Source organism: Triturus cristatus, chromosome 2_1 (genome assembly GCF_964204655.1).
Source record: "Triturus cristatus chromosome 2_1, aTriCri1.1, whole genome shotgun sequence".
NCBI lineage: Eukaryota > Metazoa > Chordata > Amphibia > Caudata > Salamandridae > Triturus > Triturus cristatus.
In genome coordinates, this window is record NC_140581.1 from 1023070073 (window position 1) to 1023083360 (window position 13288).

General features: G+C 68.7%; 1 protein-coding gene across 8 annotated transcripts in view; it reads left to right on the forward strand.

Annotated features, from left to right (window-relative positions):
* CD274 (CD274 molecule) overlaps positions 1-13288 on the forward strand; it is a 326061-nt gene that overhangs the window by 36276 nt on the left and 276497 nt on the right. The window lies entirely within an intron of this gene.

The following is a 13288-nucleotide window of genomic DNA, read 5'->3' on the forward strand; positions in this document are numbered from 1 at the left end:
GGTCTGACCCAGCAAACGCGGCGAAAAAGGGACCATCGGAAAGAGCTGAGAGGCAGGAGCGTACCCGGGCCCCTGGGGGCCCCAGCGGGCGGGCCCCGGGTCTGCCTTCCCCCATCTCGGGATCCCCGGACCTCACGGAGGTCTGACCCAGAAAACGCGGAAAAAAAAGGACCATCGGGAAGGGGCTGAGAGGCAGGAGCGTACCCGGGCCCCTGGGGGCCCCAGCGGGCGGGCCCCGGGTCTGCCTTCCCCCATCTCGGGATCCCCGGACCTCACAGAGGTCTGACCCAGAAAACACGGCAAAGATAGGACCATCGGGAAGGGGCTGAGAGGCAGGAGCGTACCCGGGCCCCTGGGTGCCCCGGCGGGCGGGCCCCGGGTCTGCCTTCCCCCGTCTCGGGATCACCGGACCTCACGGAGCTCTGACCCAGCAAACTCGGAGAAAAAGGACCATCGGGAAGGGGGCTGAGAGGCAGGTCTGCGTACCCGGGCCCCTGGGGGCCCCGCTTCGGGCGGGCCCGGGTGCTGCCTTCCCCTGTCTCGGGATGCACGGACCTCACGGGGCTCTGACCCAGAAAACTCAGAGAGAAAGGACCATCAGGAAGGGGCTGAGAGGCAGGAACATACCCGGGCCCCTGGGGGCCCCAGCGGGCGGGCCCCGGGTCTGCCTTCCCCTGATTCAGAATCGCCAAACATCACTTTGGTCCAACTGACCCTCTCCCTAGTAATCCGGAGGAAAGTTAGCCCCCTTTCTTGTAATCCGTGCGCACGAGGTGACAGAGGGGACCCTAGGCGCGAATGTACCCGACCTCCTGGAGCCCTCGCTGGGATCCGGGAGGCAAATGGACCCTCATCGAGACTTCCAGGCAAGCTCGGCCATCTGGTCGCGCACAATGCTTTCCTATGGGGCGACCAGATGGCCGAGCTTGCCTGGAAGTCTCGAAGGGGGTTCATTTGCCTCCCGGATCCCAGCGAGGGCTCCAGGAGGTCGGGTACATTTGCGCCTAGGGTCCCCTCTGTCTGAAGGGACGTGCACGACCAGATGGCCGAAGGGGCTTGCGCGACCAGATGGCCGAGGGGACAGGCGCGACCAGATGGCCGAGGGGAAAGGGAAGGGGAAGCCTCCCCGGGCTCTCCGGGCACCATGCCGCGTGGCAGGACCCCGGACGGAGCCAGGGGCGGGGAGGCCGCCCTGGGGGCCCCCAGGGGCCAATGAACCCAGACGAGCCTGGGGAGGCTCCCCGGACACAACGGAACCCCGCCCCGGGCCTTTGGCAGTGCTGCAGGCCGGGGGACGGGGCCCGGGGCCGGAGACCCCGACCCGGGGCCCGGCCGGGCCCCTGGAACCAGCCGGAGCTCCAAGGCCCGCAGGCGCAGGGGAAGCCTCCCCGGGACCTCTGGACCCCGCCCCGGGCACCCTGCCACGCGGCAGGACCCGGGACTGAGCCCGGGGCGGGGAGGCCACCCTCCCCCGGGCCCCCAGGGGCCAATGAACCCAGACAGGCCTGGGGAGGCTCCCCGGACACAACAGAACCCCGTCCCGGGCCTTTGGCAGTGCCGCAGGCCGGGGGACGGGGTCCGGGGCCGGAGACCCCGACCCGGGGCCCGGCCGGGCCCCTAGACCCAGCCGGGGCTCCCGGGACCGCAGGCGCAGGGGAAGCCTCCCCGGGCCCTCCGGACCCCGTCCCGGGCACCCTGCCGCGCGGCAGGACCCGGGACGGAGCCCGGGGCGGGGAGGCCGCCCTCCCCGGGGCCCCCAGGGGCCAATGAGCCCAGACAGGCCTGGGGAGGCTCCCCGGACACAACGGAACCCCGTCCCAGGCCTTTGGCAGTGCCGCAGGCCGAGGGGCGGGGCCCAGGGCCGGAGACCCCGACCCGGGGCCCGGCCGGGCCCCTGGACCCAGCCGGGGCTCCCGGGACCGCAGGCGCAGGGGAAGCCTCCCCGGGCCCTCCGGACCCCGTCCCGGGCACCCTGCCACGCGGCAGGACCCGGGACAGAGCCCGGCGCGGGGAGGCCGCCCTCCCCGGGGCCCCCAGGGGCCAATGAACCCAGACAGGCCTGGGGAGGCTCCCCGGACACAACGGAACCCCGTCCCAGGGCTCTGGGCCTGCAGGGCTCCGGGGCTGCAGGGCTCCGGGCCTGCAGGGCTCCGGGCCTGCAGGGCTCCGGGCCTGCAGGGCTCCGGGGCTGCAGGGCTCCGGGCCTGCAGGGCTCCGGGCCTGCAGGGCTCCAGGGCTCCGGGCTGAAGGGCTCCAGGGCTGCAGGGCATTGGGGCTGCAGGGCTCCGGGCCTGCAGGGCTCCGGGGCTGCAGGGCTCCAGGGCTCCGGGCTGAAGGGCTCCAGGGCTGCAGGGCTCCGGGGCTGCAGGGCTCCGGGCCTGCAGGGCTCCGGGGCTGCAGGGCTCCGGGCCGCCTGCAGGGCTCCGGGCCTGCAGGGCTCCGGGCCTGCAGGGGCCAATGAACCCAGACAGGCCTGGGGAGGCTCCCCGGACACAACAGAACCCCGTCCCGGGCCTTTGGCAGTGCCGCAGGCCGGGGGACGGGGTCCGGGGCCGGAGACCCCGACCCGGGGCCCGGCCGGGCCCCTAGACCCAGCCGGGGCTCCCGGGACCGCAGGCGCAGGGGAAGCCTCCCCGGGCCCTCCGGACCCCGTCCCGGGCACCCTGCCGCGCGGCAGGACCCGGGACGGAGCCCGGGGCGGGGAGGCCACCCTCCCCCGGGCCCCCAGGGGCCAATGAACCCAGACAGGCCTGGGGAGGCTCCCCGGACACAACAGAACCCCGTCCCGGGCCTTTGGCAGTGCCGCAGGCCGGGGGACGGGGTCCGGGGCCGGAGACCCCGACCCGGGGCCCGGCCGGGCCCCTAGACCCAGCCGGGGCTCCCGGGACCGCAGGCGCAGGGGAAGCCTCCCCGGGCCCTCCGGACCCCGTCCCGGGCACCCTGCCGCGCGGCAGGACCCGGGACGGAGCCCGGGGCGGGGAGGCCGCCCTCCCCGGGGCCCCCAGGGGCCAATGAGCCCAGACAGGCCTGGGGAGGCTCCCCGGACACAACGGAACCCCGTCCCAGGCCTTTGGCAGTGCCGCAGGCCGAGGGGCGGGGCCCAGGGCCGGAGACCCCGACCCGGGGCCCGGCCGGGCCCCTGGACCCAGCCGGGGCTCCCGGGACCGCAGGCGCAGGGGAAGCCTCCCCGGGCCCTCCGGACCCCGTCCCGGGCACCCTGCCACGCGGCAGGACCCGGGACAGAGCCCGGCGCGGGGAGGCCGCCCTCCCCGGGGCCCCCAGGGGCCAATGAACCCAGACAGGCCTGGGGAGGCTCCCCGGACACAACGGAACCCCGTCCCAGGGCTCTGGGCCTGCAGGGCTCCGGGGCTGCAGGGCTCCGGGCCTGCAGGGCTCCGGGCCTGCAGGGCTCCGGGCCTGCAGGGCTCCGGTGCTGCAGGGCTCCGGGCCTGCAGGGCTTCGGGCCTGCAGGGCTCCAGGGCTCCGGGCTGAAGGGCTCCAGGGCTGCAGGGCATTGGGGCTGCAGGGCTCCGGGCCTGCAGGGCTCCGGGGCTGCAGGGCTCCAGGGCTCCGGGCTGAAGGGCTCCAGGGCTGCAGGGCTCCGGGGCTGCAGGGCTCCGGGCCTGCAGGGCTCCGGGGCTGCAGGGCTCCGGGCCGCCTGCAGGGCTCCGGGCCTGCAGGGCTCCGGGCCTGCAGGGCTCCGGGGCTGCAGGGCTCCGGGGCTGCAGGGCTCCGGGCCTGCAGGGCTCCGGGCCTGCAGGGCTGCGGGCCTGCAGGGCTCCAGGGCTCCGGGCTGAAGGGCTCCAGGGCTGCAGGGCTTTGGGGCTGCAGGCCTCGGTGGACGCCCGGGGGACCCATGGAGCCCGTCCTGGGCACTTTGCCTCGCCGCGGGCTGGAGGAGGAAGCACCCGACGCCCCGGGGAAGTGACGTCCGGGCTTGGCCCATCTGGTCCCCGCCTGAGAACCGCAAACCCCAGGAGGGGTGTCCCGGCATACCCTGCCCCTACTAATCCGGAGGAAGGCTACCCACCTTTCTTGTAACCCTCGCGCTCCGAGTGATGGAGGGGACCCTAGGCGCGGATGCGCCCGGCCTCCTGGAGCCCTGGCTGGGATCCGCGAGGCGGATGGACCCTCATCGGGACTTCCAGGCTGGCCCGGCCATCTCGTCGCCCTATTGGAAAGCATTGCGCGCGACCAGATGGCCGAGGGGAGAGGTGCAACCAGAAGGACGGGACTGACAGGACTCCCATCTGTCCAACCCCGAGCCTTCGCGCTAGGGTTCCCGCCTGCCCACGCAGTGCTCCGGGGCTGCAGGGCTCCGGGGCTGCAGGGTTCCGGGGCTGCAGGGCTCCAGGGCTGCAGGGCTCTGGGCCTGCAGGGCTCCGGGGCTGCAGGGCTTCGGGCCTGCAGGGCTCCGGGCCTGCAGGGCTCCGGGCCTGCAGGGCTCGGGGCCTGCAGGGCTCCGGGCCTGCAGGGCTCCGGGGCTGCAGGGCTCCGGGCCTGCAGGGCTCCGGGCCTGCAGGGCTCCAGGGCTCCGGGCTGAAGGGCTCCAGGGCTGCAGGGCTTTGGGGCTGCAGGCCTCGGTGGCTGAAGGGCTCCGGGGCTGCAGGGCTCCGGGCCTGCAGGGCTCCGGGGCTGCAGGGCTCCGGGCCGCCTGCAGGGCTCCGGGCCTGCAGGGCTCCGGGCCTGCAGGGCTCCGGGCCTGCAGGGCTCCGGGCCTGCAGGGCTCCAGGGCTCCGGGCTGAAGGGCTCCAGGGCTGCAGGGCTCGGGGCCTGCAGGGCTCCGGGCCTGCAGGGCTCCGGGGCTGCAGGGCTCCGGGCCTGCAGGGCTCCGGGCCTGCAGGGCTCCAGGGCTCCGGGCTGAAGGGCTCCAGGGCTGCAGGGCTTTGGGGCTGCAGGCCTCGGTGGCTGCAGGGGTCCGGGGCTGCAGGGCTCCGGGCCTGCAGGGCTCCGGGGCTGCAGGGCTCCGGGCCGCCTGCAGGGCTCCGGGCCTGCAGGGCTCCGGGCCTGCAGGGCTCCGGGCCTGCAGGGCTCCGGGCCTGCAGGGCTCCAGGGCTCCGGGCTGAAGGGCTCCAGGGCTGCAGGGCTTTGGGGCTGCAGGCCTCGGTGGACGCCCGGGGGACCCATGGAGCCCGTCCTGGGCACTTTGCCTCGCCGCGGGCTGGAGGAGGAAGCACCCGACGTCCTGGGGAAGTGACGTCCGGGCTTGGCCCATCTGGTCCCCGCCTGAGAACCGCAATCCCCAGGAGGGGTGTCCCGGCATACCCTGCCCCTACTAATCCGGAGGAAGGCTACCCACCTTTCTTGTAACCCTCGCGCTCCGAGTGACGGAGGGGACCCTAGGCGCGGATGCGCCCAGCCTCCTGGAGTCCTGGCTGGGATCCGCGAGGCGGATGGACCCTCATCGGGACTTCCAGGCTGGCCCGGCCATCTGGTCGCCCTATTGGAAAGCATTGCGCGCGACCAGATGGCCGAGGGGAGAGGTGCAACGAGATGGACGGGACTGACAGGACTCCCATCTGTCCAACCCCGAGCCTTCGCACTAGGGTTCCCGCCTGCCCACGCAGGGCTCCGGGGCTGCAGGGCTCCGGGGCTGCAGGGCTCCAGGGCTGCAGGGCTCTGGGCCTGCAGGGCTCCGGGGCTGCAGGACTCCGGGCCTGCAGGGGTCCGGGCCTGCAGGGCTCCGGGCCTGCAGGGCTCGGGGCCTGCAGGGCTCGGGGCCTGCAGGCCTCCGGGTCTGCAGGGCTCCGGGGCTGCAGGGCTCCGGGCCTGCAGGGCTCGGGGCCTGCAGGGCTCCGGGCCTGCAGGGCTCCGGGGCTGCAGGGCTCCGGGCCTGCAGGGCTCCGGGCCTGCAGGGCTCCAGGGCTCCGGGCTGAAGGGCTCCAGGGCTGCAGGGCTTTGGGGCTGCAGGCCTCGGTGGCTGCAGGGCTCCGGGGCTGCAGGGCTCCGGGCCTGCAGGGCTCCGGGGCTGCAGGGCTCCGGGCCGCCTGCAGGGCTCCGGGCCTGCAGGGCTCCGGGCCTGCAGGGCTCCGGGCCTGCAGGGCTCCGGGCCTGCAGGGCTGCGGGCCTGCAGGGCTCCAGGGCTCCGGGCTGAAGGGCTCCAGGGCTGCAGGGCTTTGGGGCTGCAGGCCTCGGTGGACGCCCGGGGGACCCATGGAGCCCGTCCTGGGCACTTTGCCTCGCCGCGGGCTGGAGGAGGAAGCACCCGACGCCCCGGGGAAGTGACGTCCGGGCTTGGCCCATCTGGTCCCCGCCTGAGAACCGCAATCCCCAGGAGGGGTGTCCCGGCATACCCTGCCCCTACTAATCCAGAGGAAGGCTACCCACCTTTCTTGTAACCCTCGCGCTCCGAGTGACGGAGGGGACCCTAGGCGCGGATGCGCCCGGCCTCCTGGAGCCCTGGCTGGGATCCGCGAGGTGGATGGACCCTCATCGGGACTTCCAGGCTGGCCCGGCCATCTGGTCGCCCTATTGGAAAGCATTGCGCGCGACCAGATGGCCGAGGGGAGAGGTGCAACCAGATGGACGGGACTGACAGGACTTCCATCTGTCCAACCCCGAGCCTTGGCGCTAGGGTTCCCGCCTGCCCACGCAGGGCTCCGGGGCTGCAGGGCTCTGGGGCTGCAGGGCTCCAGGGCTGCAGGGCTCTGGGCCTGCAGGGCTCCGGGGCTGCAGGGCTCCGGGCCTGCAGGGCTCCGGGCCTGCAGGGCTCTGGGCCTGCAGGGCTCCGGGGCTGCAGGGCTCCGGGCCTGCAGGGCTCCGGGCCTGCAGGGCTCCGGGCCTGCAGGGCTCCAGGGCTCCGGGCTGAAGGGCTCCAGGGCTGCAGGGCTTTGGGGCTGCAGGCCTCGGTGGCTGCAGGGCTCAGGGGCTGCAGGGCTCCGGGCCTGCAGGGCTCCGGAGCTGCAGGGCTCCGGGCCGCCTGCAGGGCTCCGGGCCTGCAGGGCTCCGGGCCTGCAGGGCTCCGGGCCTGCAGGGCTCCAGGGCTCCAGGGCTGCAGGGCTTTGGGGCTGCAGGGCTTTGGGGCTGCAGGCCTCGGTGGACGCCCGGGGGACCCATGGAGCCCGTCCTGGGCACTTTGCCTCGCCGCGGGCTGGAGGAGGAAGCACCCGACGTCCCGGGGAAGTGACGTCCGGGCTTGGCCCATCTGGTCCCCGCCTGAGAACCGCAATCCCCAGGAGGGGTGTCCCGGCATACCCTGCCCCTACTAATCCGGAGGAAGGCTACCCACCTTTCTTGTAACCCTCGCGCTCCGAGTGACGGAGGGGACCCTAGGCGCGGATGCGCCCGGCCTCCTGGAGCCCTGGCTGGGATCCGCGAGGCAGATGGACCCTCATCGGGACTTCCAGGCTGGCCCGGCCATCTGGTCGCCCTATTGGAAAGCATTGCGCGCGACCAGATGGCCGAGGGGAGAGGTGCAACCAGATGGACGGGACTGACAGGACTCCCATCTGTCCAACCCCGAGCCTTCGCACTAGGGTTCCCGCCTGCACACGCAGGGCTCCGGGGCTGCAGGGCTCCGGGGCTGCAGGGCTCCAGGGCTCCAGGGCTGCAGGGCTCTGGGCCTGCAGGGCTCCGGGGCTGCAGGGCTCCGGGCCTGCAGGGGTCCGGGCCTGCAGGGCTCCGGGCCTGCAGGGCTCGGGGCCTGCAGGCCTCCGGGCCTGCAGGGCTCCGGGCTTGCAGGGCTCCGGGCCTGCAGGGCTCGGGGCCTGCAGGGCTCCGGGCCTGCAGGGCTGAAGGGCTCCAGGGCTGCAGGGCTTTGGGGCTGCAGGCCTCGGTGGCTGCAGGGCTCCGGGGCTGCAGGGCTCCGGGCCTGCAGGGCTCCGGGGCTGCAGGGCTCCAGGCCGCCTGCAGGGCTCCGGGCCTGCAGGGCTCCGGGCCTGCAGGGCTCCGGGGCTGCAGGGCTCCGGGCCTGCAGGGCTCCGGGCCTGCAGGGCTCCGGGCCTGCAGGGCTCCAGGGCTCCGGGCTGAAGGGCTCCAGGGCTGCAGGGCTTTGGGGCTGCAGGCCTCGGTGGACGCCCGGGGGACCCATGGAGCCCGTCCTGGGCACTTTGCCTTGCCGCGGGCTGAAGGAGGAAGCACCCGACGCCCCGGGGAAGTGACGTCCGGGCTTGGCCCATCTGGTCCCCGCCTGAGAACCGCAATCCCCAGGAGGGGTGTCCCGGCATACCCTGCCCCTACTAATCCGGAGGAAGGCTACCCACCTTTCTTGTAACCCTCGCGCTCCGAGTGACGGAGGGGACCCTAGGCGCGGATGCGCCCGGCCTCCTGGAGCCCTGGCTGGGATCCGCGAGGCGGATGGACCCTCATCGGGACTTCCAGGCTGGCCCGGCCATCTGGTCGCCCTATTGGAAAGCATTGCGCGCGACCAGATGGCCGAGGGGAGAGGTGCAACCAGATGGACGGGACTGACAGGACTCCCATCTGTCCAACCCCGAGCCTTCGCGCTAGGGTTCCCGCCTGCCCACGCAGGGCTCCGGGGCTGCAGGGCTCCGGGGCTGCAGGGCTCCAGGGCTGCAGGGCTCTGGGCCTGCAGGGCTCCGGGCCTGCAGGGCTCCGGGCCTGCAGGGCTCCGGGCCTGCAGGGCTCCGGGCCTGCAGGGCTCGGGGCCTGCAGGGCTCCGGGCCTGCAGGGCTCCGGGCCTGCAGGGCTCCAGGGCTCCGGGCTGAAGGGCTCCAGGGCTGCAGGGCTTTGGGGCTGCAGGCCTCGGTGGCTGCAGGGCTCCGGGGCTGCAGGGCTCCGGGCCTGCAGGGCTCCGGGTCTGCAGGGATCCGGGCCGCCTGCAGGGCTCCGGGCCTGCAGGGCTCCGGGGCTGCAGGGCTCCGGGCCTGCAGGGCTCCGGGCCTGCAGGGCTCCAGGGCTCCGGGCTGAAGGGCTCCAGGGCTGCAGGGCTTTGGGGCTGCAGGCCTCGGTGGACGCCCGGGGGACCCATGGAGCCCGTCCTGGGCACTTTGCCTCGCTGCGGGCTGGAGGAGGAAGCACCCGACGCCCCGGGGAAGTGACGTCCGGGCTTGGCCCATCTGGTCCCCGCCTGAGAACCGCAATCCCCAGGAGGGGTGTCCCGGCATACCCTGCCCCTACTAATCCGGAGGAAGGCTACCCACCTTTCTTGTAACCCTCGCGCTCCGAGTGACGGAGGGGACCCTAGGCGCGGATGCGCCCGGCCTCCTGGAGCCCTGGCTGGGATCCGCGAGGCGGATGGACCCTCATCGGGACTTCCAGGCTGGCCCGGCCATCTGGTCGCCCTATTGGAAAGCATTGCGCGCGACCAGATGGCCGAGGGGAGAGGTGCAACCAGATGGACGGGACTGACAGGACTCCCATCTGTCCAACCCCGAGCCTTCGCGCTAGGGTTCCCGCCTGCCCACGCAGGGCTCCGGGGCTGCAGGGCTCCGGGGCTGCAGGGCTCCAGGGCTCTGGGCCTGCAGGGCTCCGGGGCTGCAGGGCTCCGGGCCTGCAGGGCTCCGGGCCTGCAGGGCTCCGGGCCTGCAGGGCTCCGGGCCTGCAGGGCTCCGGGCCTGCAGGGTTCCGGGGCTGCAGGGCTCCGGGCCTGCAGGGCTCCAGGGCTCCAGGGCTGAAGGGCTCCAGGGCTGCAGGGCTTTGGGGCTGCAGGCCTCGGTGGCTGCAGGGCTCCGGGGCTGCAGGGCTCCGGGCCTGCAGGGCTCCGGGGCTGCAGGGCTCCGGGCCGCCTGCAGGGCTCCGGGCCTGCAGGGCTCCGGGCCTGCAGGGCTCCGGGCCTGCAGGGCTCCAGGGCTCCGGGCTGAAGGGCTCCAGGGCTGCAGGGCTTTGGGGCTGCAGGCCTCGGTGGACGCCCGGGGGACCCATGGAGCCCGTCCTGGGCACTTTGCTTCGCCGCGGGCTGGAGGAGGAAGCACCCGACGCCCCGGGGAAGTGACGTCCGGGCTTGGCCCATCTGGTCCCCGCCTGAGAACCGCAATCCCCAGGAGGGGTGTCCCGGCATACCCTGCCCCTACTAATCCGGAGGAAGGCTACCCACCTTTCTTGTAACCCTCGCGCTCCGAGTGACGGAGGGGACCCTAGGCGCGGATGCGCCCGGCCTCCTGGAGCCCTGGCTGGGATCCGCGAGGCGGATGGACCCTCATCGGGACTTCCAGGCTGGCCCGGCCATCTGGTCGCCCTATTGGAAAGCATTGTGCGCGACCAGATGGCCGAGGGAAAGGTGCGACCAGATGGCCGGGACCGAAAGGACTCCCAGCTGCCCACACCGAGCCATAGCGGTAGGGCTCCTGCCTGCCCTTGCAGGGCTCCGGGGCTCTGCACCAGGGTCCCGGGCAGATGGACACTTGGCCGGCCGCAGGACGTGGGATCCCAGGCCATGACCAAACATCAGGAGGCCCGGGGCCGGTCCCTGCTTCTCAACGCAGCCAGGCCGGGGAGCTAGGGGAGCCTGCCCAAGCACGAGGGACCCCAGTCCCGGGCACACGGTCCCTCAGGTTGTGCGCTCGTTTTCAACAATTTTTTTTCTCAAAATTCCGCGAAGAGGCATTCCGCAAATTCCGCCCAGCCCTAGTTTTAACCCCTTGGATTTGGATTTAGATTAGTGGCATTCCTGTATTGGGACAGCACAGTTACACTGCACAACCTCATCATGGCAGAGTACTTTTATGAAGAGTATTTCGATGAGGAGCCCTCTGGTTCCCTTGAACAGGAACTAGTCAATGCGCTAGATGCAGGGGTACAACACTCCGTTAACAAAGCCCTAGTGCGGGCTATAGAGCCTTTAAAGCGCCTCCTCTGTGGCTACGCCCAGCAGCATGGCTGGCTCCGTGCCCCTATTATATGACCCAGAACCAGTGGGTCTGGCCCCAAAAACCAGCGCGCAGCGGACTTTGCCAAACTGGCTAAGAGCATGTCTAGTGACCATGCATAAAACCACCCCCTTCCTGAGGCAGGGCCTGCAGAATCTCTTCATGAAGACAAGGGTGATTCCTCCTCAGGTCATACGTCTGACAAAGAAGAAGCCCCTAGACCGAGCAAACGCTCCAAAAAGGCATGTGGAACCCCCTTCACAACCCAAGCTGCTCACATTTGAAATGGCAGAGATTGTGCACCCCAATTCTACTGCCTGGCTGCCAACTCAGAAGGTAAGGGACAATGTCCAACCCCACCTAAGATAAGCTTTTGATAAAGATGTTAGGGCGCTGTTGCGCTCCCAGTACCAGAGACTGGATTAGCCGGGCAAGGTGGCCGAGACTCCAGAAGTAGATGCCACTATGGTAACATATTTAGAGAAGTACTCTAAGGACCCTAAGGAGGGCATAGATAGGGCATGGCGGTCATGCCAAGATAAGCTCCTCGACATGACGGGACCCCTGACAAAAATCCTTGAGTTAGGTTTTAAGGCTAAGGAATCTGCAATGGCTATTGACCCGGAGGAGCTGATTGGATGGGCTCCGCGGGCAATATGCCAGCTTGGAAATGCAATTTGCGCCATGGCGAGCGAAGGGCGATGCTCCATTCTTTTAAAACTGGATCCAAAGCTGTCGGAGCTTTCCACATCAGAGCCTGGCCCCCTGGCTCAGGGCCTTCTATTCGGGCACCCTTTTTCAAAGAGTTCACCAAGTTCGTTGCTACCTTTAGCGGTCTGGACAAGGTGCAGTGGTCCCTAAGACGCACCTTTTGACTGGTTTTTGGCAGGGCCAGACAATATAGGGGACGGTCGTTTGGTCGGGGTTACAACCAAGGTGCCCCTCGTGGTCAATACCACCAGCAGCGTAGAGGCTTCCAAGACCCCCAACAACGGCTCCTCCTTTTACCCAACTCGACGGTCTAGAAACCGCTTTAAGAAAGCCAGATACGGAGGAAACCAGTTTGAAAGCCAGGACTCTGGAACCACAGGTGAGGCTGATTTTATGTTCAGAAGTGATGTTGGAGATCAGGATTCAGTTTTTTCTACAGGAATGGCGTTCTATTTCTCAAGATGCTTGGCTTCTAGAGACAGTTCAGGGGTACAGGTTAGAACTTTACAGTTCCCCAGTCAGACATCTTATTCCCCATAGATGTATTTTTCCCTACTAGATCAGGATTTCATCTCCGCCGAAATACAACCTGTTTTAGAGAAAGGAGCCATAGTCACCACTGATCCTCACCCCAGGGGGTTTATCATCAGTATCTTCTTAGTCGGAAAGAAAGCGGGAGGATCCAGACTAGTTTTGAATCCCAAGGAGTCCAATGGTTGGGTAGTCTATCGGCACTTCAACATTGAGGGGATCCATCTTCTTCGCGACCTTCTCCAGGAAGGGAATTGGATGGTCCGTTTGAACCTAAAGGACGCGTATCAGTCCGTTCCCATTTTTGCACCACATCATCGTTTCCTGCAGTTCCACTGGCAAGGGTTCTTCCCTTCGGTCTCTCGTCGGCACCTTGGTACTTCACGAAACTCCTCTGACCAGTGGTAGAATTCTTGAGGGCCCAAGGCGTATGCCTCATCATCTACTTCGAGGACATAATAACCATGGCACGTTGTCCACAGCTAGATTGGCAGTCACGATATCTGCAGGACTTCTGCGACTGGAGACTCCATCCTTGGATTTTCCAGGCGCTGAACCTTCGATGGAGTCCCTGTTGTCTAGACCTGTTTGAGTCACGCCTCAACAGACAGATCCCAGAATTGTACAGCTGGCGTCCAGACCTGGAGGCAATTGCCACGGACGCTTTTCTCCAGATTTGGCCAACAACACTGTGTTACGCGCTTCCCCCTTTTCTAATGATCTCCAGGGTGTTGGCACAGACCCGTCGTCAATGGGCAGAGTTAATATTGGTCACACCACTCTGGAGAGCACAGGCATGGTTCCCAGTTCTCTGGAAATATTGTGTGCTCCGCCAATCTTTCATCTATATGAGTGGAACCTGTTGCTGGACCCTCAGGGATCCCCACACCCATTGATAGATTCAGAACAACTCTCTCTGGTAGCGTGGTGAGTTTCCGGGACATATGGAAGGTCCCTGGCCTTTCAGGAGATGCTAACAGATTTATCAATGAGACCTGGTCAGCGAATACCTACAAGTGATACACATCAGCTTGGAAACAAAGGTGTGGCTGGTGCAGTGAATGGGAAGTTGATCCCCTTAACACACATTTTTCTCTAATTGTCAACTTTCTGTCCTCCATCGCTTCTTCTGGAATGGCTTACAGGACTTTGTATAATTTTTGGTCAACCATCTTGGCAGGTCATGAGCCAGTAGATGGCAAACCAGTGGGAGAACATCCCTTGGTGTGCAAACTTCTTTGAGGTATCCGAATGTTCAGACCTCCTCTTACTAAATAAAC